Genomic DNA, 24356 nt, shown 5'->3' on the forward strand with positions numbered 1-24356 from the left:
TCTATACTCCTAGATAAGGCTACACTAATTTATTAGTTGTGGCCACCTTCAAGTGTTCTTTTCTAAAAAGGTTTAAGTTTGTCAATCAACCACACAAAATCTCACATCTATCAAAGAAAAAAAGGGGAGAGGATTCAGAAAGTCACTCAAGAAAGCACCATCCATTGAGACCAGTCCCTCAATTTAAGCATGATAATTACGAAGTATACAGTGGCCAAAAATGCCCATGTGTACATGGCATTCATGGATCTATCAGCTGCCTTCGACTGTGTGGCTCACTCTAAGCTGTGGGTTATAATGGAGGATATGGGAATAAAGACACAGGTAGTTTTATTCAAGAGATGTACACTAATGCTTTGGCTTGCGTACGTTATAGAAAAAAGGGGGAACACAAAAGATATTTTAATATTACCTGTAGTGTGAAACAGGGTCGCCCCTTCTTTTTTATTTGCTGTATACACCAATGCAGTGAAATCGGCCTTGGGAGATTCTACCCCAGATGCTCCCCTCATGAAATCTTTTCCTGACCCTATACTCCTCTATGCAGACGATGCAGTGCTTTTGGCACGAACTGGCAGAGCACTGGAGAGACTCATAGATGAGTATGTAAAGTTTATAAATAAACCAAGGCATTTGTACTAGTGGCGGGCACAAAATTAACAAAATATCCCACCACAAAATTAACAAAATATCCCACCCTCTCTATTGAAGGTCGAAAACTTTAGATTGTGGACTCTTAATTATTTTGGGATTATTTTTAATAGGAAAAAGAAATGGCTAGATATGGTGTCCAATAGAGCCACTGTAATGGAAAAAAAGTATTGCAGGAGTCCTTAGATCTGCGAAGAAGCTTGGCTCAAAACCATTAAATGCAATAAAGAAGATCTATTATGAGGCAAAAACATTATCTATTGCCACTTAGGGGGCAGCTGTTTGGGGTCTTTCCGATGTTACAAAATTGCAGAGTATAGAGGACGGCTTTCTTAAAAGGCTGATATGTGTTCCACATTCCTGTTCCTCATATATAAACCACTCGGAGCTGAGTGTCTGTTACATAACAGACAAAATTTCTATCACCCCGATTCTCCTGTGGCACTCAGTCTGGAGGAAAGAAACGTTGACGAGACATATCCTGGCAGACTGCCTATACTTGGATGGCGTACATCAAATCAAATTGTTAAAATATATTGAGATACATTTACAGGCAATCGGCTTACTCAGCCAGTTACGAGGACCTGAAATCTTGTCTGAAAATTACCAGAAAAGCACTGAAGTGGCTCCTACTAGATTATTTGGCTACAAAGAGGTACAAATGTAAAGGTAACCGTACTACTGTAAAACATTATCTCTCAGTTCTGAGTATAATTAATATTTCAACATCATACCAGTCATTTGTAACAAATCTCCTTCACAGATATATATTACTGAGATTCTGATATAAAAATGTGCCTCCTATGTTAGGCTTTCCTCCCAAAACTTACTCCATTGATGCCCTTTCTTTATGTCCATGCGATAACAATTCATCCCAGGACGATCTGCACATTGTTTTTTACACGAATGACAGGAACAGATGTATCCTCCCCCTTATACGCAAGCTAGCGATTAGACAATGCTGCGCTGCACTTTATTTTCTGCAACAATTACCTGACCCTTTCATATGCTTCTTTCGGGCCTCGTTCTTTTCATCCTTAATAAAGATCAGACGTATTCTTTAGTTTCAATTTTATAAGACAAGGTCCAATGTGATTAATTACCGTTCTATTATCCTCCCTCTTTTAATTGATGAATTTCATTTTTAATGACTTTTTATACCTTTTAAATTGTTGAATTTCTTGTTTTAAATGACTTTTTATACCTTTTAAATTGTATAATAACTTTGAGTGTAATAAGTGTCTTTTTATCTGTAATGTTATTTTTATTATAGTATACTTTTTATGCCGTTATCTTACTGGCGAAATAAAGTTATTATGACTGACTGAACCAGTGGTTCCGGTGCACGGCGACGGCACTTAATTCTTAGCACCAGCGCTTGTAACAGTCTGCCACAAGGTGGCGCTGTCTGCCTAATTTCAATATGAGCACAACACCAGTTGTTTGTTAATTGACTATACAATAACAATGATTTATAACTACCACCCAAGCCATTCTTAAAGCTGACATGGGCCCAAATTATTATTTTTTAAATTAACCCCTGCCGGCAACACGGCTGTACTTAATTTGTGGTGGGAGTTGCAGGTGGTGGGTACCGGCACTCATTTTATGGGATTGTGAGACTTACTTTCCATCATCGAAATTTGACCCAGAGAAAGAGAAGTAAAAGGGAAAATGGAGAAGGATCACAAGGAAGAGAAAGATAGGAACACAATGACATGCGAAGAAAGCAAGGATGAAAAAGAACCTGCAAGAGTAGGATAAAAAAGGGTCATGTATTGTAGTACAGACATGGCGTAGAATTAACACTAAGCAGTCATGCAGAGGGCGCTGACGGTGGTTTCTTAAGAAATACGTAAGGCCCCTGAACTTATTGTTGTTAAAATTAAGCACTATGTCGTTGGATACTGGTGCCAAAGAGTAAACTGAAAAGAAAAAAAAGAGGGGAAAAGAATGGCATTAAGCAAAATCTTATTACCTAGTGCCAACACTGTAAAAAGGGTTCTGCACGCACTCCTCTGCAACTTTCGCTAGAAGATGCATAAGATTAGCTTTCCAGATGTACCTGGCCGGCCTCCCAGCTGTCAGCTGCAAGTACTGACTGTACGCTCCATGAAAGACCCCTATCTGGTCTCACAGCTCTCCCGCGAGTTTCCTAGAGGACTCCGTGGTTTGCTTACATGGAATGATCTATAAAGTCTCATTCTGTAGGGGTGTTCTTTCCTCAATCCGTACAACAGGAATGCAGATAGCACATTATTATGAGTTAGGTGTCTAGGGTTTAGCAGGCAGATGGCAGAAGTAAGTCTCTGTAGTGACATATTACAGTATATGTCCTCTGCGTCCATGTTGTATTCCAGACTGTTCCATTTTGTCTCGCAGCACTGTCCAGTTCGGAACCACCCCGTGCCCCTTCCGCTTTTCTCCTGCACCTGCTGTTATTAGAGTCACGCTCTGCTGTCAGCACGCGGCTCCCCAGGGCACGCGCTCGTGTCTGGAATGATGTGACAGGACGAAGGGGGAAGGCAGTGCAAGAAACTATCATGATAGACTATGTGGAGACGAGAGCAACCTTACGATTCCTTACTCGACCCCATTAGGCCCGGCCTTTTCTACTCCCCCATTTGTTGGCCGAGTTTCACACCCTATCGCCGCCCTTCATCAATAAACCTTCTTAGCATACCTCTATATTCCTGCCTTATCCCATGGGTCGATGACCAAAGTACTGTGGTCCCATATTCACAACACATTTTGCTAAGCTAACTTCATCTTTGGTAGTAGCAAGTTCGACTTTGGCGTGAGCAATTACAAATGCTGATCCAAACATTTAAGATCTGTTGATTTTTTTCCAGACTGCAACTCCTCTATTGTTTTTGGAAGTGTTGGCGTGCGGGATGCCAAACAAAATGCTCGGAAGAGCTGCATGACCCTTCACTCCCTTGAAACATCTGAAGTTTCTCCCACACAAGGTGGAAACAAGAGGGTTTTCATGGTAGGTAAGGGAAGGTCATGGCAAACCCACACATTTCATGGGGAGCAGGGAAATGGGAGAAAAAAGAAGAGATCGTGGGTCCAATTTTCAAAATGTTCACACAATCCACAGCAGCTACTCAATTGCATGATGCTTTGTGCAAGAGAAAAAACGTTCTCCGAACCATATTGACTAATATTTACTGCCTGCTGCTGACGTCCCCAACGCAAGCGCTTTACTTAATCTGCCTTGTACAACACTCAGCCTTCCACCATGGCGCATAGGAGGGTGTGTGCGGTCTTGCAAAGGATTTGTACAAGAAGCATACCCTTCCACTACAAATTCTTATGTCTAGACTACCACAGACGGATCCCATGAGTTGGATGTATGCTGTGCACTTCAGCATACATGCATTGTGTGGATTTTCTGGAGAAATTATAACATTTCCCTTGTCAATGCCTTCTTCGAAGCAGTGTGAGCTTTTGAAGCAAAGCCTGGTCAGGCTATTTCAGTAGACCAGGCTCTGCATAAAAAATGATGAATGTTTCCACTAAACCAACCACCTCCCCAGTAAAGTACTGTTCACGCAAGCTGATGCAAAACAATGCAAAGAGCTATTTGCAACAAGAATATGGCACCATTCCAGCACGAAGTGCCTATATTGTGTTGGAAGGTAAATAACAATGTCTCACTTTGCATCACTTTGCAATAAATCTGGGCGTATGTGTACCAATGCAAATCTCCAAAAACGTACTTCTGTGAAATGTCTTGCCCCTAGCCAATCTTCAGAAACAGAGGAGTTCAAAAGCTATGTAAATCACTGTAGCAAACCTACGCTGCATAGTCTGAATTTCAACATTTTCCTTATGAATCTGCCCCTGTATTTTAAGGTGCTTCATTATGGCAGAGACTGGTCTACAGTTCTTTTTTTTTTTTTTTGTTGAAAACCTTTATTTAACATTTGCACACATATACAAAACCGGGCCTACAACCCCCAGGGCTGGCCGCTAAGCAGTTCAGTATAGTATCACAGTCAGTTTCAAAGCAATTGTCCCTGGGGATCATAGTAGCTCAGGTTACCAAGTACAGTGGTTGCGAGTGCAGTTCGATGCGAAACAGGATAGGAGGTTTTCATTTTCAATATAAAATAGAAAGGATCAGGTATCATATAGTGTCTCGGACCATGGGAATGGGGGCGAACAGGAAAACGATGCGTCCATACCAAGTTCGCTACCCTAGCAATCAACGGCGTTTAGACATGCAACATCGGGATAAACAGCACATTATTAATATCCACACCGTCCTTGTTGTCCGCCCCCCAGCACCCAGGCCCCGGAGAGGTCTAGGCACAGGTGTAGAGATGAGGATGCAGAGAAAGCCGAACACACTACACTAACCAGGAAAAGAAAGGAAAGAAAGGCAAGAGAAGAGAAGAAGAAAAAGAGGCCATAGAACAAAGACAAAAACGAAATACCCACCAAACACCCCCACCCCCCAACCTGCACCCCTGCAAATGACTACGGCCACCCCCCCACGCAGCGTGCCTGTCGCCCAGCAACCAAAGCCCGAAATATAGAAGAAAGGGAAAGAGAAAAAAGTAAGAAAGCCCCAATCGAAAGGGGAAATCGGAGGAGGGCATAATACTACGGACTCCCGGTCTCCTTCCCCCAACCTAGCCAACCCTGCTCCGGAATCCGTTAGGACAGTGAAGCAATCCCGTCAACTATCATTTCACATCGATAAGCCCAGACAAGGATCTCAACCCTGACCCCTACGTTCAAATGTACTGAAGTCGGTAATTAAGGGAAGTCCCTTACACACAATGTCCCACAAGTCGGCAGAACAGGAGCGCATAGATGTAGATTGCTGGTACCACCATCGCCCCTCCCCATCTCCGAGGCCAAGCTTCGTCTCATCCGCCATCTTGAACGACCGGTGGAGGAGGGGGATCAACAAAGTCCAAACAGCATACAGTACAAAGTAGAGGATACCACAGTGGGGACGTATAAATGTTCCAAAGGGTGCAGGATCGAAGGTTTCAACAGTTCAATTGGGTGTCCAGGCACACTCCAGTCTGGCAAATCCGACACAATGGGGGCAAACACTGTTTCCACTGCCGGGTCTAAATACACGTCCGAAACGTACATTGCAAAGTGGGCTGGCTGCCGGGTCACAAGCGTCGAGTCAGGGTCTGGTCTCGAGCCTGTGACTTCATCCATCTCAGACAACAAGGCGCAAGTCCGAGCTTTGATAGTGCCCTGAAGCGCCATAAGTGCCTCCATCACCGTTAACAAAGACGGGCCAGATCGAACCCGCTCCTTTGAACTTATTCTGTCCTCAGGCATGGTGATCCCAACGGAGAGGCGCCTTTTTCGGGGCAAAGTGAAACGGAGCAGGAATAAGCTAGGAGGGAACGGCGGTCAGCGAGCAGTGGTACGCGGTGAGGCGCCGATCCGGGGGGCTCGGCGTTATGGATGCCGGATCCCCGGTCAGGGACCCTCACAAGACAGTACCTTGCGTCACTCGTCGCCTCACACGCTATAGGGCACCAGGCAGCTGATGGTAGCAAAACAATCGAGAAAAAGTTCGAATGAACCAGAGACCGGGCCCAACCGCATGCAGCAGCCCGTTGTTGTTCAGCTCGGATCCGGCAGGGCCAGCACTAGAGATCCCGGCTTCCCAGGAAGGTTAGGCCTCAGTACGTTCTTCGACGTATCTTCGCTCCACGACGGCGGAAAAACTCCAGGATTGCACCACTGGAGCGTGGGACGGATCACCCACACGGATCCGGTTCAGGTAAGCAGGATTGTCAACAGGATAGTGAAGCGTAGGACGGAGGTCAGCGGAGCCGGGAGACTATGCGGCCATCTTAGTTGGTGTCGTAGCTCCTCCCCCTGGTCTACAGTTCTTGATGCTAGTTACCCGTATCTCACTGACCACAGGGAGGCACAGGCACATTTTCAATTGGTGAAATGGTGTAGGAAAGTAGGATCCTCTTCTTATGGTTAGCCCCACTTTTTAGGTCGAGCAGACCTACTCTCAATGCGTGAGCATTGAGAGTGTCTGCTTCAGACCTTTTGTGGCCCGTATTTAGGAATGTGGACAGCTACCAGACGCGCGCTTTGACGAGGTCAGATTTCACCTCGGGAGCGAGCGTCTGGTAGCTGCGCATGCGCAAAGCCCTTGCTCACACACAGGCATCCCCCACCCCTCTGCATGCACGCACGCACGCACACACAGGCGCGCGCATGCACACGCAGGCATACGGCACACATACAGGCACACATACAGGCACACTATCCCCAACCTCGCATTCTCTCTCAATCACACATAGTCATGCATGCGCACACACATTCCCTCGCGCACACGCACACACGCGCGCACACACTCCCCCCCCACCACCCCCCCCTCCCCCATCCCCCACCCCCCCCCCTAGGCATACACACAGGCACGCACGCACGCACTTCACATCAGCCCTGGGCCCCACTCACCGACTGCGCTCTTCCGGCGGGGCTCCTCTCGCGCTCCGCTCCTCACGGCGTCTCGTCTCCTCTTCTTCTCAGGTCCGAGGAGCCCCGCAACAGGCGCCACACTCCTCCTTTTCCACGGCCCCCTCCTGGGGACCCCGGCTACCTCGGACCGGCAGGGCGCTCCATGCGCCGGCAGCTCGCGGACCTCGGGAGGCGGGACTTCCGGTCGGCCGCGACCGGATTGGCCGGCCGGCCAAGAGCTTCCGGGTCGCCGCGGGACTTGTTTGTAAAGGGTATTCTCAGTACCACTGCAATTTCGTTCACACTGTGCTGACTGTTCGAGGTGTGTTTTGTATACCCGAGCGCTGGTTTAATAATGTAAAACATGTTTCAAGATGATCTGTTTGAGCCGAAATAGAGACAGAAAGTGGACTTCCGCCTCAGACTACATAAGAATAAAGCAGCCATCTTGCAAAGGATATTCTTCAAACATGTAACAATTGAAAAAAAAAGACTTTGGACTAAAATCGAACAGAAAAAACTGTCCAATGGTATTGAAAATAAGTCTCATTCTTGCCTTTCATGCAAGATTATAAAACATTAATAAATACGTTATCTATAAGTTTGTATAATATTCTTGGGGGGGGGGCGGGGAATAACGATGCACCGGTATTTAGTCTAAGCCTTCATAGGTCTGATAAAATGAGCGTTTCATTTCGATTTAGCCTTCGCGTTCACAAGAGCACCGTTATACATAGAGCTGTGACGTTGCATTTTTCAGGAAGTAATCTCTAACGGAGCACTTGAAAATGTACCCTTATGTCCCATGGATGCAAAAGAAAACAATAATAGATGCTTTCCTGTCACATGACTATGATGAGCAGCTTCTGCGAGCCGTCTGACGCACGTGCAGATGCGCCTGCGCCGCATGTTGCTTCCTGTCCATCCAGCAACATGGCAGGGATGGAGAGCTGGGTTTGCAGCCTGGTGGAGGAGTTTGTGGTTGGGCAACAGGACAGCAAAGCTGCAGAGGTGGCAGCAGGTACGAGAGGCACAGGGGCATCGAGCCGATGAAATGGCATTCAGTTGATTAACGCATGCCTTACTTTCAGGCAAGAGCAGACTGCACGTTTCCCAACCACAGAGTGTTGATTCATTTCTCAGGGGTGCATTTCATGTATGGGCATAAAAGTATATGCTTTGTTTTCACGACCGATGCACGTCAACTGCTATATCCCCTTAACCTATTGGCACGATTTATCATTTTAGATAAGGTATGCTCTACAGCGGTTGCAGTTAAGTTGCATGTTGAGTACAACTTGTTCATAACCTATATACGGGTTGCGCGCTGAGTAAACTATGTTTTTAGCTGATTGCTTGTTGAGTTGAGTGCTTGTCAATAGGGCCCCTACATACCATTCGCCCTCTTAAGTGTCCAAGGAGCGTTCTCATGAAGCCTGGACGATCCATTTCAATTCTAATTCATATGAATAATGTTTTGGTGGCAGTGAGAGTTTGTTAGCAGGGAGACCTTATTTAGGCCCGTAGAGTGTTTTGGCTTATTTGATGCTTGAAGATGATCCCACGAAGGTTACTTGATATGATGTCTGAGAGTCTTCATGGCAGTATGTCTCAATGGCCGCTTATTGTGGCGGAACTTTGGTTGGTGTATGTCTATGAAAGCTTTAAGTGTTAACATTGACTGTAAAGTGCATTGTGCCATGCCAAATAACTGTGGATTCTGCTTGCTGTATTCTCCATGCCTACGTTAGATTGGGATGGATGTTGAGTTTACTTTTCTCGGGGCAAATTTGGTGGCCCCTAGAATGGGTGTTGCCCCATTCAACAACAACTGGTTCAAATATGTTCTCTCAATGTTTCAAGCTTTATTACAAATGTCACAAAAAGATGTTAATATTTCACTTCTGTTCTTGGATTTTCGTCACAATAAAATACACTGAACATAATCTTCACAAAAGTTATTTACAAAAGTTTAAGCTATTGCCATTATAAATTACAATCACTTTTATTTAAGTATTAATTATTTAAAAAAATGAAAAGCCATTGTAATTTGTAATATCAATACATCTAAGTCACGTGAATACAAAACATGTTGCATTACAAATGCTATAGGTGTCACATTTGCGAAAGTTCTAACTATTGGCATTGTAAATGACGAAGCTATTAATTTAGCTATTTTCAAAACAAACACATCAATAAAAAAATTGTCATTTACAAGACCAATAGCTCAAACTTTCCTAATGCGAGACCTATTGCATTGCAAATGCTTGTTGCTTGATGTTACACTGTTTTTGACTAGTCTGACTGGGATCCTGCTAATCAAGAATCCAGTCTATCTGCTTTCTCCCTAAAATGTTATGCCATGTACTTAGGTACACTCCAGATTGGATACTGGGGTAGCCTCGTCAGTCCCTAGTACATGGTACACGTTCCCAGGGCATAGGTACCTCAGAGGCTTCCCCTGGGCTGAAGCATGTATTATGTATTTTGTGGAGAAGTGTGGCTCAATGGTTAGAGCGGCAGACCCTGATGCAGAGGTCTGGCCCGGGACGAGGGTTCAATTCCTGCCTCGGCGTGTCTTGGGCTCAATTTCCTCGGACCTGATAATTATCGTCTCGGTGCCTATTCCAATCATGGGTCCCACTCTGCAACTCTAAGCTTGCTTAATCTCCACAACAGCCCCAACAGCGCTGGGATACCTGGCTTCACCTTGGGGGTTCCCAGGAGTGGACATTTCACAGGGAAAAGCCAGGAAGGGTTCCACAGCGGAATGCGTCACAGCGCCAGGACACCCCAGTTGGGGTATTAGTGCGCTTTACAAGTACAAATTACATTATGCCACCCATGAGAAGCCATGCAAAATTGAACTACAGGCCTGCCATTGCAGCCTGTGTAAGATGTTGCCTGCACCACTTACTTTAGATATAAGTTTACCATATCTATAGGTCACTACACTGAAAACATACCAGTCACCCCTTTAACAGGCCTTGACAATCCTGCAGGGAGGGTGCTGGGTTTTACATGAGAGGGTGCTCCTGCATGAGTAGAGCACCCCTGCAGCCTTCGGAGACCATTCTACCGGACTCTCGGTGACACAGCCAGACATATCGGTAGAGGTGCATTATATGCTCGTGTAAAATGCTATCTCGAAAACGGCTGCAACAAAACATGTGGTGTTTGGTATCAAACACCTTAGAATCATACCTCCACATCGGTAACTGGTGTGGTAGGTATGATTCCACCCTTCTCATGCGAGCTTCGCAGGGTCTCTGGTCTTTCCAGTACTGCCCTTCCCGACCGGGCAGCACAAAATGGGTGCTGCCGACCAGAGACTCATTCTCTTCTTGAGAATAAGTCTCAAGAAGAGACTTGAGACTCTTCTTGCTCAAGTCTTCTTGTCTTCCAGTTTCCAGCGCCTGCCTCATTATTTTGATAGTAAATCCAGTGAATTAAAGGTGACCCTGCGCCGGGCAGCATTGGGGGTCTTAGGAGATTCGCTGCTTTTCCAAGAAAGCGCTCACTGGCAAGGTCTAAAAAAAGAAAAAATGGGAAACAGAGGAGAGCTTTTGAATTTTAGGAGAAAGGCACTCTTTTAGGTCCTGATATAGATGGTTTTGGCTGTCTGCCAGAGCAAAAGCCAAATACACTGGGATGGGCTCGATTATACCCCCACGGTGACAAAAGTTGCAAGGACAGGTGTAATAACAGCAGAGACTGCAGCTGTGACCACAACTGCTGCCATGGCAGGAATCAGAGCAGAGACCATAACCCTAACCATATCAAGGACCACAGCAGTGTCCTCAGCTGCCACCAACACATGGCAACAGTAGTGACCACTGCTGCAGCAACGGTAGGGACCACACAGTGACAACATATGCAACCGCAGCAAGTACAGCAGCAGCAACAATAGCTTCTACTACAGCAGAAACCACAGCAACAGATATGGAGCCCATCAGTTGCCGCAAACAGTGTCAGCACAATTGCCAACTCTGTATAACAGCAGCTACAACAGCTGCCACTATAGCTGCTAGCAGAGCAAGACCCATAGAAGGGCCCACAGCAGTGACATGCCTCTATCACATCTGTACTCACCGCGTAGATCACAGTGTTGACCACAGCTGCTAGCACACAGTAAGGGCAACAGAAGCAACCAGAGCAATAAATACTAAAGCACCAAAGGCTGACCAAAAGCTGGAAGCATAGTGGGGGCCACTGCAGCAAACACAACTGTAAAGACAGCAGAGGCAACAACAAGAACCATAGCAGAGCAGGGACTGGAGTAGTAACCACTGCTGCTACCACAACAGGGAAATCAACAGCAAGGAGAGCTGCCACCACAACAAGGACCAGCGTAGGAGCCACACTTGCCACCAGAACAGGGACTACATTAGCAGCCATATCTACCACCATAGCAGGACCAACAGCAGCGGTCTCCCCAGCAGTAACCAATGCTGCTGCAACACCAAGGATCATTGCAGCATCCACAGATGTCTCCATGTTGGGGACAAGAATAGAAACAACAACAGGGACAGCATCAGTGATGATAGCTTCCACCATGGTGCACACAATAGATGCAACAACAGCTGCAAGCAAGGCAGGGACAATAACAGCCGTCACAGTCGTATTCTTAGCATGGACAACAGCAATAACAGCTTCCTGAACGACAGCCGCTAAAGCTGCTTCATTAACCACCACTACAGCAGCAACAGCTGCCACAACAGCAGGATCCAGAGGAGTAATCACAACTGCCACAGCAGTCACTACTGCAGCAGCAGCCACTGCAACCTCACCAGAGGCCACAGCAGTAACCCCATCTATAATGTAAGTATCACAGCTTTGAGAAAAGGCTCCATCATTGTGTCAACAACACCAGTGACATCAGGGACTGCAGTACCAACATCCCAACCACAACCACCACCACAGCAGCAACAACAGATACAGCAATAGATACAAGCACCACCTGGTTCACAGCAGTGAGGACATATATTACTTCAGCAGTAACCACAGTAGCGACCCCAGCTGCCACCACAACAGGTTCAGTAGCAGTGTACACAATTATAACCAAAGAAAAGACCTAAGATGGTACAACAGCAAGGACAAAATGGCAACAACAACTTTCACCACAGTATGGAATACAGCAGCAACAACAGGTGCCAGCACACCAAAGACCACAGCAGAGGGAACAGTTTTTACTACAGCACAAATCACAGTAACAACCATAACTATATACTCTGAAGGAATCACAGCATCAATAACATCTGCCACCAATCTATCAACAACAGCAGTAACACACTGGTTATAGCAGCGCTGACCACAGCAGGTAAAACAGCAGTGCGCATTGCAAGGACCAAAACAGTGACCACAGCTGCCACCGTGGCTTGGACCACAGCAGTTGCTGGTAAGGTAAAGACAACAGCATTCACCACAATTATAACTACAACAGGACAGCAGCAACAACATCTCCAAAACCACACAAGTTACAGCAGGGACAAGCTCAACAACAGCTGCTATCTGGAAGGGAGATCAGCAGCGACGACTTAAAAAAATAAAAAGCAACAAGTAGAATGCTTCCATTATTTTAAAAAATAAAAAGCAATGAGTAGAATGCTTACATTATTTAAAAAAATAAAAAAGGAATGAGTAGAATCCTTACATTATTTTGGGAAGCATTCTATTCGATCCTTTCGTTTTCTCACTGTGACACTATAGGCCAGTGGTCTTCAATCTGTGGGGCGCGACCCCCAGGGGGGTCGTGGAGTCCTGGGAAGGGGGTCACAGAGTGCAGTTCCTGGCATTGGGCTGATCGAGGTTGCTCACGGCGGAGGCCTAATTCACACAGAGGTGTGAAAAACATCAACGCCTCATTAACAAGTAAAAGGTATTTTAAAGACCTGTCAAGTACTTGGGTGTTACTGTGTGTGTGTCCCTGAAGCTGTTACAGCTGGGCTCACATACACGAGCTGGGGGGAGCTGAGGGTGCGCGGGGGGGGCTGTGGGAGTGGCTTTAGTGTAGCCCTTTGAGTTCAATGGATGTTGCACACCTGGTGCTGTGGGTCCCGTAACACGTCCCACGCCCCCAGCAGGGAGGCATTGGTGAAGGATAGATTGGTGAAGGATAGATGTATGGATGGAAGAATGAAAGGGTGGATGAATGAAGGATGGATGGATGAAAGGGTGGATGGAAGAATGATGGATGGATGGATGTGTAAAAAGATGGGTTGATGAATGAAGAGTGAATGGATGGATGAAAGGGTGGATGGTTGAATGATGGATGTATGGATGGAAGGATGAAAGGGTGGATGGATGAAGAATAGATTGGTGAAGGATAGATGTATGGATGGAAGAATGAAAGGGTGGATGGATGAAGGATGGATGGATGAAAGGGTGGATGGATGAATGATGGATGTATGGATGGAAGGATGAAAGGGTGGATGGATGAAGGATGGATGTATGAATGGGAGGATGAAAGGGTGGATGGATGAAGGATGTATGTATGTATAGATGGGAGGATGAAAGGGTGGATGGATGAAGGATGGATGTATGGATGGATGGATGGGAGGATGAAAGGGTGGATGGATGTATGAATGGATAAAAGGTTGCATGGATGAATGATGGATGGATGTGTGAAAAGGTGGGGGGACGAATGATGGGTGGATGGATGAAAAGGTGGGTGGATGAATGATGGGTGGATGGAAGGAAGGGTGGATGGGTAAAGGATGGGTGAATGGATGGATGATGGATGTATGGATGGATGGATGTGTGAAAATGTGGGTGGATCAATGATGAGTGGATGGATGAATGAAAGGGTGGATGGATGGATGTATGGATGGAAGGATGAAAGGGTGGATGAATGAAGGATAGCTTGGTGAAGGATAGATCTATGGATGGAAGAATGAAAGGGTGGACGGATGAAGGATGGATGGATGAAAGGGTGGATGGATGAATGATGGATGGATGGATGTGTAAAAAGATGGGTGGATGAATGATGGGTGAATGGATGGATGAAAGGGTGGATGGATAAAGGATGGATGTATGGATGGACGGATGAAAGGGTGGATGGATGGATGTGTGAAAGTGTGGGTGGATGAATGATGGAGGGATGTGATGAGGTCTAACAGGCGCATTTATGGTCGTCAAAAGTTGATGATGAGGAATAGCAGTTTCTAGAAACTTTTGTCGGAAGGGGGTCCTTACGCCTAAAAAGGTTTTACAAGGGGGTCTCGGCATCAAAAAGTTTGAAGACCTCTGCTATAGGCAAAGACCATCCTTAAGCACTTGAGCCCTCATCCCCCTGCGATAGGAACAGTCCAATCTAAACTGCGAAGCGGAGTGCCCTCTGAATGTGTACAAAAGCCACCCAGGCCAGTTATGGCCTTGTTGGGCTTCATCTTTGAGGTACAGCTCGAGTCCTATAGGCCAGCGAGCAAGGGGCCCACACCTGGGCATGCCCTTTCAACTTGGGGTGTCTCACTGCGAGCATCTGCGCAGCCAATAGGTCTGCATTTGATGTGCACGTTACCTATAAGCCCATATATGAGCAAATACACACAGTCTATTTGTGCCTTTTCTCTTCTCTTTCTTTTCCTTTTATGTCTGTGCCCCCCCCCCCCCCCCCACCCCCAAGCTTAGGGTGCCATGCAGCAGGTTACACAGTGACAGGACTCAATTTGCCTGCTTTACATCTTTAGGCCCAGACCCATTGGCTTTGCAGAAGGTTTTTCTATTTGTAGCTCTCTCTCATTGATGACGGGCTCTAAAAGTAACCACATGCTTTATGAGTCCAGATATTGTATTTAGCATAAAATGTTGTGTCGAGATTGCAAACAAATCCTCTTTCATCATATCATTCCATCAGCATTTTTCCTATGTGGGGATTTAATTCTCAACGTTTACTTCTCTTCAGCACAATCCCTGTCTAAATTGAAAGCTCCTAGTTTATCTTATTAGATGAGCAACGTCACCATTGCTATGGTTATGACTGGATGTCTAGCTTTGTTTGCTGAATGCTTTTTTAGGTCTCTGGTATTTACAGCACTGGATATGTTTGCACTGAAACTTGAGTTGAACTTAGAGGCAGATTTACAAGCCCCTTGTGACACTTTTACGCTGCTGTTGCGTCACTTTTGTGACACAAAGGCAGCGTAAAAAATGCTGCAAATTTACAATGTGCCAAATCTAGGGAGATGCGTCACGTTGTAAAGCCCTGCGTGACATTATACCTGCGTCAGGTGTAATTTATGCAGGGTAGGCGTTCCCACGCAGGAACGCCTCGTAAAAGTGACGCAGTGAAATCAACAAGATTTCACTGCGTGACATTTATGATGCCACTGCGTCAAAACCTTACGTCTGCTTGAAGCAGGCATAAGGAGTGACGCAGTGTTTTGGGAATAGGCTGCAACACGTATTGCTGGAGTTGCTTCGTGCTTGCGACACGACTCCTGCAATGCGTGACTTTTCCGCCAACAGATGGGTCAGAATTCCTGACAAATCTGTCAATCCTTGCGCCATAGTGCGCTGTATTGTAAATACGGCGCATCTATGGTGGCGCAAGGGTTTTTCACGCTGGCGCAGGGACATTGGCGCATCTATACAGATGTGTCAGTTTCTTGTAAATCTGCCTCTTCTTTATTAACTTTTTTATTTGCCAACTCTTCTGAATTTTCAATGCTGCTTAAAGCTTGCGTCTATGAATTTTATTTGCGGTAGCATGACAGATCAAGTTATTCGTGTTTTTTACTTAAGCCTTCTATGAAATCTTCTTCTGCTCCCTTGAGTTTTCAGAATTGGAGCCCTTTATTTCTTGTACTATGTGAATAAAGGCCCCAACTGCTCATATTCAGTTTGGACCTAAAACTCACAACACTAAATATTGGCGGATTCAATAATAGATGTAGACATTGAGAAAGAAAGGAGCATTACTTGTCTGAATGTTGCAATTAGCTTGGTGCTTAAAAGGAAAGTTGGCTTAATCTACTGACAGGGCTTTTAGCGAGGCAAGTGTTGCATGCATATGCCAAAAAAAATATATAAAAACATGCTGACACCAAAACATGGTGGCCATATGCATTTTAAATTTAAAACAAATGAACTATTGTATGTAATTTTAATAGAACGGAAGGAGTGCTTCATATCAGCCAAGTGTAATTAGAACAGGTAGGAAACGTTTTTCAGTTTAAATGCACATCACAGAAAACGGGTTTTTAATGGCACAAAGAAAAGGTACTATCAGCTTTTAATCGTTTTAGCCTGAAGACATAGTTTAATCACACAACAATGACTACACATATGGGAAGAGAAAGCATTGGCAAACTAATGTATTGGTGGATGTGCAGGTGTGATCAGAAAAACAGCCTCGTACATTGTGCAAGTGAGCAAATGCTTGAAGTGCACTGATCCATTGCCCCATTCTATATGCTGTGATAGGCAGAATCAAAATGTGAATGACAGTTGAACAGACCAATGGATGAAGAAGGCTGACCCAAACTCTATATATTTATATATGTATGTATTTTTATGTTTTTACAAGAATCTGTGAGAAAGCAAAGTTGTCTCTAGAGATGTTGAAACGGGTCCCTATGGATTTATGTAGTAAACGTTTCTTCTGATTATTATTTAACCCACTTGCCCCATCCCACCATGAGGTAGGCCTTCTGCCAAATAACTAACATCACCTTACTATATTAATGTTGAGAACAAACTAAAATGAAGCATTTGTGATGCTTCAAATTTTTGAAATATGCACAATTATAAATAACTGAAAGTGTCGTTTTTCAGGGCACATCTCACACACTGATCTCTTTCTCAACTATGAGTGTAAGACCCGTTACGGTTATTCCAAGCAGTTTCTGTCTACATTTCACGTGCTTTACTTTGCATGGCATATTGCACTATTCCTTAGGAGTATTACCTTTAAAAATATGTTGTGTTTCTTTTTATTTTTAATGCATCATATGAGCTTTATTATAGCGCATTTTGCGAAGTGAGTCACCTCCATATGTCAGGGTGAGTTCAGAGTACCAGTGGGTGTTCATATTCGGGCCCATTTGAGAGCTCTGGAGTTGAGGTTGAATGCAGTTTGAGTTTCAGACAGCGACTTTCACAGGGCCAAGAAGATGTTCAGACTTCATGCTTATCCAGTCCTTGGCCTCTCTGCAGAACACAGAGAACGGTAGTCACAAATATGCCAATAATAATTACTATCTTATGGGAAAGTGTGTGAAGGAGGTACACAGCTGTCGTGGGTTATCTGGCAAGGTGGCCGAGTAGGAGCTTTTCGGCTAAGCTCTCGGAGGCACACTCAAATCCTACCTAATCCTGCTGCTGGAGATGACATCCGCACCCACCACCAACTAACTAGGGAAGCGCAACATCAGGAGGAAAACAGAAATGAGTCTGTTTGGCTAGTGGCCTGCATAAAGAACTGTGACTACATGCCTAGTGCGCACTCTAAGACCGCAAGCTTAATTAGAAGATATGGGGTGGAATGACCAGGTGGTCTGGATGAGAAAGACTGAGCCTATTAACATCAATATTAGACTGGATGCCTGCCGCACTGCGCGGTGAAGCGGACTGGAATTGCTGACACCGGCCCATTGCTACAGAATCTCGAAACAAAAGACTGAGGCGAGTTGGCGAGCAGGAGTGAAGGATCCCGCTGCCTGGATTGCTCCTGGCACGTGGAGGCGAGATGGCGGAAGTGTGGGTCGACCAGTTGGGCCTGCATTGCTGCTTCTGAGCAGAGCACACAGGGGATCAGCCATAATATTTGGTCGAATGAAAATTCGTAGGGGAGACCAGGAGGAGTCCTGCAACATGTATACAACCGTCATGAACATGAGGGGCAACCCCCTCAAATGAACCAGAAGTAGAAGAAGAAATCAAACAGCCAAGAAGCAGATGTCTGAGATTTTACAAGAGGCTTACTAAACTGCACTAGAGTGTGTAGGGATGAACACTGGTGAACAACAGACACTATGGCTTGTCACAATACTGGAACAGATTAAGCCCTGTGTGATTTAAAGATGCAATTGTTGGTTGGGGCACAAGAGTGCGCAAATGGCATTTGAAGGTGCATTGTTTTCTGGTCACATGAGAGCCACATAGCCAAGGACATGCATTGACCCTAGGCAAAATGCAGACTGCTGTACAGTGCACAGTAATATTGATGCCAATGGGAAACGCATTGACAAACTTTGCAGAAGTAACATTAGTTACTATGGAGTCAGAAGAGGCTGCAACAATCCCCTTATCTGGATGGTAGACTTGTGGCAATCAGTGGTTCATGTGCAGCCCTTAAATTAAAAAGACACAATGTGGTGACAAGTATGACCCTGCTGAGAGCAGAACATAACACAGCGTAGCAGAAGCTAAAAACTCATTGGCCATCATACACCTGACAGTATGGAAGCTGCAGATGCAAATTGAAGAAGTGCTAGTGTGATATCTAGAGTACAGTGATGAGAATCCTGAATATAGGTCCAGTATTATGGGAGCTCCCTGAGAACGTCGAGGGCAGATCAATGGAGCTTCCTAGACAAATGGTTTTGTCATGAGCATTGTGATAGAGCCTGTTTAAATCGCTTCTATTTTTATCATGTGCTTGCTTGCAAGTTATCTCTTTCTACTAGAAAGTGAGACGTTTTAGGCACGAGCAAACATGTTAGCATCATGTCCGCCTCCAATCTAGGCTGACATATAGTCATTGTTTATGTTATGGTCGCTGTCATGTTATTATAGACCTGCACAGTGATAGCTGAATATTTACATGTGAATTGAGATGACGCAATTATTGCGATACTTATTTTGTCATGTTGAGACTTTAGTGTCATCAAACTTATAAACATGAGATACATTTGGCAATGAGATACTATAAAACACAGTCATCTGACCATTATTTGGAGAGGCATTGCAACAGAATTTGGAAGCCATAGGTCACACTGGTTTGCTGTGACACACTGCCCCAGTCGATAATTGCTCCAGGCCGCAGAGAGGTGGCCTTCAGCCTGGCATTACTTATCATTCCTGGGCATAGATAGAGAATAGCTCAACAGCTATTGCTTACTGCATACAGGTATTTGATGTAATTCATCTTAAGGAACTCGATTTATAGGCTCGCTATTTTCTGCACATTTTTAGCATATCGCTTAAAAGTAGTGATAAGGTGTGAGGATGCCAAGAACTTGTGAAGCATGATAGGAATGTCCAGTTTGGTTTCACTGGCCTTGTCATGCATTTATTTTCTCATTCGGTGTGGTTACCCTTCATATTTTAGGCACGAGCCCTGAGTTTGCACCCCTGTGGCTCACAGTGATGGCCCCCAGATCATGGCAATCTGCACCCAACCTGGGGTATGCCCAAATATCTGAACTCTTGGGAAGTTCTGATGACACAATAAAAAACAATCATTACAGACATACAGAGATGTCCATTGTAATATTGGTCCTCTCCTTCAGATTAAATTGGAAACCCCTGTTTTCTGTAGGTTTGTCAAGCTTGGAGCTTAAAAACCATCTGTAGGTTCTACATTTTGGATCTCATGTTAATTCAGTCTCTTCATTAAACATGGCAGCTCCTGTTCTGTAGGGCTACATTACAGGGCAGCAGTTACACAACATATCAAAGACAGAGGTGCGCCCGATACACGGGAGGGCAGTATAAGTAGTTGTCCTAATATTAAGATCCTGTATGTGGATCTGCGTGTCACCCATCTTTTAATAAGGTCCAGTGTGCACCACTACTCTTATTAGTCGATTTTTCCAAATTGTATTGTCCCCTGTAAGCGAGTATGCTCGCAGTTACATTTGGTCACCGTGGTGGGGAACATGCAAAGTGTGCATGACTGTTTGACAGGCCGAAAACGGCCGCCAATCAGTCATGCGCACTTGGAGTGTGGAAACCACTCTTGCACCTGTGCCACCAGCCCCGCCCGCCCTAACCAAGCCCCAAACCTGCAAAACATGAAATGATAATAGCTACATTATTATCATTGTATTTTTCCTGCTCAAAGAGCAGTGGGGCGATGCTCCTCCGCCTTAGCGGAGGAGCCACCACTGCGTGCCACCTGGCCAGGTACATCCATTTCCCTAGTCTTCAAGCCCTACAGGGGTAGTAATAACTGCCCTAATTCAAACAGTATTATTATACAGGAGTCCCAAGTAGTGTATACATTGCAAAATATAGCAGACTGAGCAGCTCCAGTATGACCTGCAGCACAGACTGCCATCAGTCCACAGTCTATAGATTGGCGGTACTACCAGAAGTACCAAGACAAGTACAAAATGAGCACAGAGCTGCACCAGCTCTAAATTTAGGATTAAATTACGGGGACATTTTGAACCAGTTTCCTCAATTATTCTGAGCAACATGCTTGTTGAAGCAGCAACTTTGGCCAGAAGCTAGAGATTCACAGAAGTTCCTGTTCAAGGACATGAATGGGAGTGGCTTAAAATATTTCTTAAATGTATACATCTGTGGGCTGTGACACCTTGGAATCACAAGCCATCAAACCACATCTCAAAAGCAAAAAATTAGACTGATTGTTCGGGTAAGGAAAAAACTACACCCGAGGTTAAAAATAAACAGAGAGTAACACCGAAGAAAAGGACTGGATCTCCATCAACTCTTTGAGGGACTGTGACAAAATAAAGAAGCTTGTTTGTATCAGCATTTGGATAGCCGCTCTTCCTGTATTATTCAGGATTCCGACAGTAAGAGGGACGAGAGTACTGGACAGACCATGTACCTCAGAAAAGTTACGTTTACCAAGCAGAAAAGTGAATCAGGACCTGAAGCTGAGCTTAGTGTAGCGAAGGAAGAGAAAGATTTGGACTCCAAGACTCACTTTAAAAGGAAAAATTAGCAGTATTTGATTAAAAAAGCATGCCATGTGAACTATGAATGTTTCCGAGGAACAGGACTTGGGGGACAGCTCTCCTGGAGCACAGCAGAAGTGACAATAGTATGCCAGAACTTCTGGTGGTGAACCAGACTAAAAAATACATACAAGTCAAAACTCCATAGGGATATACCAAACCCTCCAGACAGTATTTACAATATAAAAATACAAATTGAGGGGACACACCGCACAAAATTAAAGTAATATTTTGACTGCATGTATCAGATGCCTATTATAGCGCTTTTGCAGAATGACTTGCATCCAGCCTTTTTTAATGGATGCGCACTGATGTGAGGTCTTAATAATGTTAGCATTTTCCTCCTACATACCTTAGGGAAAATATTCATGTAAGTGGGCTTTAAAATTACGCTCAAGTGCTGTAAAGAAACCAAGCGGGTTGAGATAAAGAACCTATTCCACATGTCATTCCTTTACATAGTGAGCCCTAAGTACAGGATCAATATCCTCTGAAGTTGGATGTAAAACGCAACAACAAAAAGTTGTCTGAGATCAGCTGCAATATAAAGCCATTATAGAATCTTGCTGTTCTAGAATGAACAACTCTTTTTTCTGGGTTTTAAAACATGGCAGATCATATAGCATAGGCTACAGAACAGGACTCATGGCAAATCTGTTGTGGAAAAACATCCCTCAACATCTCAAATGGACTTTTCAGTCAAAACATAGCACACAGAAGTATGTATCTAACAGCTTTCTCATTTAACTGATTTCAATTCTGTTTTAAACGATTGCCAATGGGCTATAAATTAGTCCTAGGTTATGTGTACCATGCATTATGGAGACGTTACAGGAAAGATCCATAGGCGCTATCTTACACAGATGTCAATTACATCACGGTCGATGATTTAGAACAACACTTGACTAGGGGGGAACAGATAGAGATAATATTGATTACTTACGGTTACAAAATTATCTTAAAAAAATCTAAAATCGCGTACTCTTTTTTCTTCGTATATGAATTATCCAGCGAGGGTAGGGGTTTGGCACTGGACTTCTTACAGAAATGTACCGCATTGCAGCCTTCACGAAAGGTACAAACCCTGATTGGACTTCTTAACTTTGGATGGACTTACTTGCCACACTTTGCTGAGTGAGTGAGGTCTTTGTACACCCTAATTTCCCCCATGGTTTCTGAAAAACATTGGACTGAAAGACACACAGCTGTCTTGCATGGACTCCAAGCAGACATGTTAAGAGACTAAATACTTACAGACTAGGTATAATAAAGCAATTTAGGACCAGATGTACAAAGCATTTTTCTGGTCGCAAATGTCCCAATTCCTAGTACCGGGCAATTTACAACCAGAAAAATACTTTTCAAATGTGTAAAATGCAACTCGGTAACTTGTCACCTAATCACATTTTGCATTTATGGTTCGGTATTTGGAAGGCTCGTGTTTAGGGCTTACCTTCCAAATACCAAATATGGGACATCATCAACTACTCCTTCACATCTGCCACCTTCCCGGAGAGCTGGAAGCACGCAAAGATCATCGCCCTCCTGAAGAAACCCACCGCAGACCCCTCTGACCTCAAGAACTTCCGCCCCATCTCCCCTTCCCTGCAAAAGTCATCGAAAAAACCGTCAACAAACAGCTGACAGCCTTCCTGGAGACGAACGGCTCCCTCGACCCATCGCAGTCCGGATTCCGAGCAAACCACAGCACTGAGACCGCCCTCATCACGGCCACCAACGACATCCAGACCCTGCTGGACAACGGAGAAACCGCTGCCCTCATCCTGCTCGACCTTTCGGCTGCGTTCGACATGGTCTGCCACCGCACCCTGACAACCTACCTCTGCCACGCCGGGATCCAAGGTAAGGCCCTGGAATGGATCACCTCCTTCCTCTCCGACAGAACCCAAAGAGTCCGTCTCCCGCCCTTCCTCGCAGAAGACGCCAAGATCATCTGCGGCGTACCTCAAGGCTCCTCGCTTAGCCCCACCCTCTTCAACGTCTACATGAGCCCCCTCGCAGCCATCGCACGCAAGCACAACCTCAACATCATCGCCTACGCCGACGATACCCAACTGATCTTCTCCCTCACCAACGACCCCACCTCCGCCAGAGCCAGTTTCCAGGACGGAATGAAAGACATCACAGACTGGATGAAGCTCAGCCACCTGAAACTGAACTCAGACAAGACGGAATTCCTCATCCTTGGCCCATCCATCTCCACCTGGGACGACTCCTGGTGGCCCCCTACTCTGGGCCCCCCACCCAAGCCCACAGACCACGCACGCAACCTGGGCTTCATCCTTGACTCCTCCCTCACGATGGCCAAGCAAGTTAACGCCGTTACCTCCTCCTGCTTCAACCCACTCCGCATGCTCCGTAAGATCTTCCGCTGGATCCCCACTGGAACCAGGAAAACGGTCACACAGGCCCTCGTCACCAGCAGTCTGGACTACGGGAACGCCCTCTACGCTGGGACCACCGCCAAACTACAGAAAAGACTCCTGCGCATCCAGAACGCCTCAGCACGACTCGTCTTGGACATCCCCCAACACAGCCACATCTCCAAAAAAAAGGTTGCTAGCTCATCACAGCGCTTCTGTGCGTTAGATGGTCCTATAAGAGGACCCGCAGGAGAAACAAATGATTTAAAAAAATAAAAAATTAAAAATTTAATTTCCCTAGGGGAATTAGAGGCAGATGTAATCTTGTCTAGATAATAACTAGTTTGTGTAGTTTTTATTTTATTTTTGTAGGACCGAAGGGCTGCTCTATAATTACTTTTGCCAACTTCTGAGAAGTCCTTCCTCCACTTCCTTTCTAACTGTTTGCAGAATTGCTTGAGTGTTTTTAATTCCGGGGTGTACCATGCTTTTTTATTGGCGCTAATGAGGTGGCAGAATTCAGTTTTCGGGAGAGTAAGGTCCAAAGAGGATTCCAGCTAATTATCAAAAGATGCATTTGCCATTATAGGATTAGTGCAAATAGATGGAACGGCCCTACTAAGGTTCCTCCAATGGCAACTTAGACCAGACACGACTCCGTTTTTTTGTTCTTCTAGCCGGGGGTACCAGATCAAGGGGGGACCAAGAGAAAGACAAGAGAGCATGATCTGACCAAGGAACCACAGTCGACTCCCTCAGGCTGATGTTGTCAAGATTAGTGAAAACGTGGTCTAACAGATGACCTGCTCTGTGGGTAGGTCCCGTGACGATTTGTTTCAGTTGGAGCACGTCTAATCCTGCCATAAGACTTTGGGAGGCAGGTGCATCGGGTTCATCAAGATGGATGTTAAAATCCCCCACAATAGAAAAGTTGGGGGTGGTGCTTGCGTGATTAATAGCAATATTAGGAAGATCATTACAAAAGTTG

Source organism: Lissotriton vulgaris, chromosome 5 (assembly GCF_964263255.1).
Source record: "Lissotriton vulgaris chromosome 5, aLisVul1.2, whole genome shotgun sequence".
Lineage (NCBI taxonomy): Eukaryota > Metazoa > Chordata > Amphibia > Caudata > Salamandridae > Lissotriton > Lissotriton vulgaris.